The sequence below is a fragment of the Seriola dumerili genome, unplaced genomic scaffold (assembly GCF_002260705.1).
Source record: "Seriola dumerili isolate Sdu_G_001 unplaced genomic scaffold, Sdu_1.0 BDQW01000665.1, whole genome shotgun sequence".
NCBI lineage: Eukaryota > Metazoa > Chordata > Actinopteri > Carangiformes > Carangidae > Seriola > Seriola dumerili.
In genome coordinates, this window is record NW_019174920.1 from 1,136,600 (window position 1) to 1,143,461 (window position 6,862).

A 6,862-nucleotide genomic window follows, 5' to 3' on the forward strand; every position below is an offset into this window, starting at 1 on the left:
TTCCTACTTGGGCCCTGAGAGCTCAACACACTGCAATTTATGAAAACACATGCAACCAGACAAAACACAAATTCAGAAAATACCTTTATCAGTATGACAACATATATGCTGAAATACTGACATCACAACCAAGTGTCACACAAATGCATTGTGTTGTGAGTATGTTGTACAGTATGTTGTCTTAAAATGTAGCTATAGAGCTAATGCTATAATGATACTACAGTATAATAGCTGATTGAAGGATATGAATTTGAATGGTAAGGCAGCAGTGGTGGAGGAAGTATTCAGATCTTTACTGAGGTAAAAGTGCTGATACTACACTACAAGTCCAGATACTGCTTTCAGACCCTGACTGAGCCTGAGTAAAACTATTATCAGCAAATGCACATAATTTCCCAATGAAGAAAGATTCAAAGTCAGTGCTCACCTTGAAGCCAGGACACTAAAACCTACAGAACAAGCCAGGAATCTTGGTGTAGTTATGGACTCGGACCTAAACAGCCACATAAAGACCATTAAAATCAGCCTTTTACTATATATCTAAAAAAAACTTTGCAAGAATGAAAGGATTTCTGTCTAAGCAGGACACAGAAAAACTTATTCCTGCATTTCTTTTCAGCAGGCTGGACTATTGTAATGGTGTCTTCACAGGTCTCAGCTGCAGCTCATCCATAGTCCTCACTATAAGAGGAGCATGTCACACCGCTCCTTAAATCACAAGTCTGGCTTCCTGTGTGTCAAAGATAGATATCAGAATCCTACTACTAGTCTATATGTAACAGAGTTAAAAATGCACTTTATTGATTATTATTTCCAATTCATGTTTGCGAATTTCATTTATCATTTAATGATTATTTTTGAGTATTTGTGAATTTTACCTCAATGATTTATTTTTATTTACTGTTATTTTATTAATTTTTCCTGTGGAAATTACCTGCTTGCACCCTGCCTTTTCCGTACCTCCTCTGACTGTGAGGACGTGGTTAGAAAAATTCCTTCTAACAACAATGTGTAGAATGTAATTTTACTCTAGTGGTGACATTTTAAAATCATTGCTAATGTTTGTCTAACTCCACCTGTTGTTAAGACCATGATTAGTTTCATGAACCATGAGCGAGTGTGGTCCCAGACTCCCAAACATCCATCAGTGTCTGTTCACCACACATGCATTTGATTGTGTGGTTAAGCTTGTTTATGTGACTAGCTCCAAAATATCTGGATGTTTTTGCAAATTTAGGATATAGATGTGGCACTTTGTAAAATGTGATCACATATTGGGTTTAGACAGGTCTGTGTCATCACAAAGCTGCGGGCCTCACTGATCTGCATGATACTGATCAGACTGTAGGATCGTGCAGAGCAGCAGGTGTCAGAGGTTCTATCTCATGGTATCAGTCACTCATACAGTAATAATACTGACAGTATACTGTATGTGACACATGTTGATTATTAGACGTGTTGATACTGGAGCATGTGATCACCTCCTCTGTACCACTGTCCTCTTCAGATCTTCAGAACCAGTTTCCTTTGCGCAGAAGCTTTGTTCAAACAATTCAAACATGACAATGTGATTAAAAATGTCTTATTGCTCTGTACAGTATATACAGTTGTTGTCTTGTTTAGCCACTGTTATACAATAATGCCGTTATCTGTGTGTAATTGAATGTGACTGTTTGAATTGGTTGTTGTTGTAACAGAGAAGTGCCAGTCACACAGAGGAGTCCTGATACAGTCTCAGCTCATGTGTTCAGGGAACGCTGTCAAACTGCATTCCTGTCAAAGTGTTGAGCAGAAATGTTTCATTTCTCACTGTTTCAACCTGCAACACACACACATACACACACACACACATATTTTATTCACTGAAGGTAAATACCGTGCAGTTTAATGTGACAAAGGAACCAGTTCATCTGTGCTCAGTGTCGTTACATTCCAAACACTGCACATTGATTACATAACACAGAACTGGAGAATCATAAATCTGTCTTCATCACATCTGCACAAGTACGTACAAATCAATCATGTTCAAGATCTAATCACAAATCCATTTTAAACTCTACATGTGACATCATAACAAAGGTTTATAACATCTGTTTACAACAGATGTACAGATGTTTATGACAGTAAAATGTAACCCATTTATGTAATTCATTTCAAATGCATCCTTCTTTTCCTGGACAATGAAGGATGCATCCTTCATGGTCCAACCTATCCCAAGATTCATTGTGTGCCAGTAATGACACCAAACAACAGTGACAGAGAGCCTGAGGACTGCATGTTAAATGTAAGTATTGTGTTTCAGCTCAGTTCAACAGCTAACAGTACAACTGTTAAAACCAAGGACCTTAAAACCTCAAGTCTTTGTAAAAAACAGCAACAGGAGCTGCAATTTGCAATGCAACAGTAAGGGCACAGCTGGTGCTTGCCCTGTAGTCCAGACCATCTCATTTCTGTTCAGCCTTCACGGTCTACAATGGCCACAAAGGACCACACCTTTGTAGACCATGTCCTCTGAAGGATGTGGAACCTAATTTGCGACACAGATGTCATTGACTGTCCCTCCACTTCCCTGTCATTTCCCTTCTGTCTGTGCTACAATTGAGGCTGAAAGTTCTGTTTACAACCATGAAAAGTAGGAAGGCTACAAAAGTAAACTAAGTGATGTATTCTGTCTGTCGACCTATATCACAGTGCAGCAGCCATCACTAGCCATGTTTCGATTGCAGTTTTGCACAAAATAGCAGCATTTTTTATTTTTAGAAACGTAACAGAACACAATAGTGAATGTTCTGTGTTTCCATTGAGTGATGTTATGTGAATAAAGTTGGGTTTTCTCCCCTCGTGATATCGTTTTAATTAAACATGGCGACAGATTTCCAGCAGTCTGCCTCTCAGTTAGGACTGGCTCCATGGGCCATGAATGTGAAAAAGTGTTTCAATTCCAATTTTGTGAAATATTACTTTGTGGAATAGTCTGAAAAACCACTTCATGTGAGCGTATAATTTTTTTTCAAAATTCACGTTCCCATTACTAGTTTTCTAGTTCGCAGTTTCAAAGTGCACATTAACACATACAGAATGACCTGAGTGGTCTATCTTTACACCCTCCATCACATGTTCTGGTCCTGCACAATGTTGTTGCAACTCAGCCCTGACCCTGAAACTGCAGTCTGTGGTGTGGGCCCTGGTGAGATGATGGTATCTGGCGTCCACTTAGACGCCATAGCCTCTTCATCTCTACTGGTCCTATGCCTTATTTTACTTCTCAAGAAACCAGCGACCCCTCCGACACACAGATGCTGGGTTGGGCGGATGATGGTGCATTTAAAGCCTGAGAGGTTGAAATGCTCAACCAGGGGATCAACCCAGGGATTTATAGAGTCTAGGAACCGTTTTACTGTGGCTTGGAGTTCCGTGCTAGAAACACTGATACAGGAGTATGACTTAACCATGGCTTAAAGTTCTCCAGCACTCTGGCGGGGGCTGGGGCCATTTTAGATTCAAAAATAGATAATTATATGTCTATGGAAAATATTCTTGCGTATTTTTTTGACTGTCTATATATCAAATTCAATTGCCTATATATATATATATATATATACACACAGCCATAATATATACACACAGCCATAAGGAACCCTATATTTTGTATTAATCAAGTGGACCTACTTTATTAATAAAAACCTTTGGTTACACTTTGGCTCAGTGAAGTGTCAGCTCAATAATGCATGTGACCGTGCTACTTTGAAAAAGCACTGCAATAAACAGGCTATTCATTTTGTTTTCATATCATCATCAATCTTTTGGACTAATTTGGAAATGGTTTGACAACAGTAGGCCTGTTTTGCCACATACACTGTTAAGAGACCAACGGAGGCTGAAAAGTTTGAAAGATAATCGTATTGGATAGGCTATTCTTTATAGCTGTGAAAGTTGTGCTTGGACTTGGATGCAATTACCAGACTACAGCTTCTGAGGAAATGGGTGAGTAGATAATGCATTTTTCTTCCATTTGGGGCTTTCAAGTTAACGAGAGGATTCACATTGAGAAACAATTAGATTAGGTGTTCTTGTCTTTCTGAAACAGGTCACAACATGGGCCACAGCCGTTGTCCGTGTGGCTTGCAGCCTACACTAACCCCTGCAAACATTTCAGACACAGAAATTTTTCTTACTTAAGATTGTCAAATCAGTTAAGCCCTGCTTAACTGATTTGACAATCTCCGTAAAATGTGCAACAGCTTGTATTTTCTATGTTATTACTGTCTTTATATCTTGTGGATGCCGTGTGTCTCGTCGATAATTTGTATTATTTCTTCTTGTAATTAAAAAGCCAATAAAAACATTTGGATGATGAAAATGGGCAAAAAAGTGATTTAAGGTGAACAGATAAACATTACATAAAAAATTATCTACAGATTTTAATAGTGACAGAGGAGGTGCCACATCCTATCAAATAGATGCCGGTTCCGGTCTGGGAGGTCCCGGATCCTGTTCCTGCAGGATTAAGTCCTGTTTGTGGCGTCCTGCATTGTTCTACAAATGTTTTTCACAAGATTGTGAAAAGGTCAAATCAATAAACATCATAAAGTAGAGAACTGGGGTTAAGACAAAATCCCCTCAGACCTTCACCTGTCCTCCCAGAGTGTTAGAGGACAGGTGAAGACACATGTGTCAGGCTGAGGAAGTCACTGAGGCCACTGCTCCTTGAGCAATAGTAAGTCAGGCTGGTTAAACTATGTCTGGTATCTGAATCAGCTCAGGTATTCTGTCCCACAGCAGCATTGAGCAATAACTAATGTAATAAAATTCCCTTCATACACATCCGTCTTTTTCACAACAGCAAACATGGTGGAGATGGTAATAGCCTCCATGACATCACCCAAAGGTTTCTGAGGAGTGGTTTTGAAGCTCAGAGTGAGCTGCTCTACCGTCATCATCTTGGCAGTGTCTGACTCTGCCCTCAATTCTCCATTACTTAATAAAATGTAAACAGGTGAGTTATGTAAATTGCAGAGGGGTAAAAATATAGTATCATTAAACAGATATACTCAAGGACAAGTACCTCAAATTTGTACAGGAGTTGAGTAAATGTACTCAGTTACAATTTCTCACCATTGCTGCACCTCTAACGTGGAGAGCCAGAAAGTATATTACCTTTAAAAATATCTGAACTGGTTTGTTGTGTTTATTTTATATTTCTGTAATATGTCTAATGAATTATAGTGACAGTCAGGGGAGGATGACAGAACATCACTCAGGGGTGGGGACTCCTCCACAAAGGGTTGTAGATGCTATTTTTGGGGGTAAATTTGTGGACTTTATCACCCTAGGGGAGTTTAAAATCAACACTTCAGATGTATACTGTAGACAGCTGAGCATTTTATCTGCTGATTTCACTATTTATAGATACAGTAAACAATTTGATCTGATATGTTTGTTACTCACATAGATGCAAGTCTTCACACCCCCTCGATGCTTTCACATGTTATGTTGCAGCCTTATGATGAAACATTTGAATTCATTCTTCACTGAATACCCCTTAATGACAAAGTGAAAACAAAACCTGAAGTATCACACTGACATAAGTATTCAGACACTTTCCCCAGTACTCTGTTGAAGCACCTTTGGCAGGTGGGTCTGACGTGAGGAGCTTTGAACATCTGGATTTTGGGATTTTCTGCCGTTCTTCTCAACAGATCCTCTCAGGTTCTCGAGTTGATGATGTCAGTGGACAGACATTTTCAGGTCTCTGCAGATGTTGGATTGGGTTCAGTCAGGACATTTCAACAATTTTAATTTGAGGCTGCAACATAACAAAATGTAAAAAAGCGGGGCATCCTTGTGGCCGGGTGGTGAGGGCATATACCATATGGGCATACCAAGGAGCCCTGAGAGGCAGGTCCCTGGACCCTTTGCTGCATGACTCCCCCATATTCCCTGTCTCTCTCCGCTTTCCCTATTAAGTAAAGGCATAAGAAAAACAAAAATAACAAAAATTTGAAAAAAAAAATGACACTAGAATTAGGGCCTTATGGTTCTCTTCCTCCTCCACTCAGACTGGTTTCAGGTTACCTCCTTGTTTATTCAGAGTCAAAACATGAACCATTTGTGTGAAATTTTGTCATATTACTGTGAAGTCTTGAGTAACGGCTAAAAAGTGTTTTGTGAGGTCACACTGACCTTGACCTTTGATCACCAAAATCTAATCAGTTCATCTTGGAGTCCAAGTGAATGTTTGTGCCAAATTTGAAGAAGTTCTGTCAAGGTGTTACTGAGATTTCGTGTCCATGAGAATGGGACAGACAGACAACCTGAAAACAATATGCCTCCAACTGATGGTAGGAGCAATAAAAAGTGAAGGGGTCTGAAAACTTTCTGAATGCTCAATAAAACCTGCGGCAGGATTATAAGAACAAATCTGATGAGAGATTTGCTACAACCTGACACTATAATTACTAATTTCTTTAACAGAGTTGATTCAGTTCAAACCCTCAGCAGTGAAGAGCCGCTGCCGGTTTGTTGTGTCTTCAGTCTCACCACCACATTCTTCAGCTTCATGCAGGTAGAAGGTTTTCAGTAAACACACAAGTATGCATTGTTTATTTTTACAGCCGTCTTACTATGTGACACATTCTTTAACTGATTAACTGCTGTGCTGAAGCAACAGACAACAGCTGTGATGCAAACACTCAGCATGTGTGTAGTGAAGGAAACTCAAAACCTCAGCCAGGATCCACTCAAATCAAAAGACAGTTGCTTTATTTAAACATATACATTAAAACATATACAGAAACAAGTAGATGAGAAATCATTGACATACATGTTGTATTTAAAAGCCCCACCCCCACCCCGACCCAAC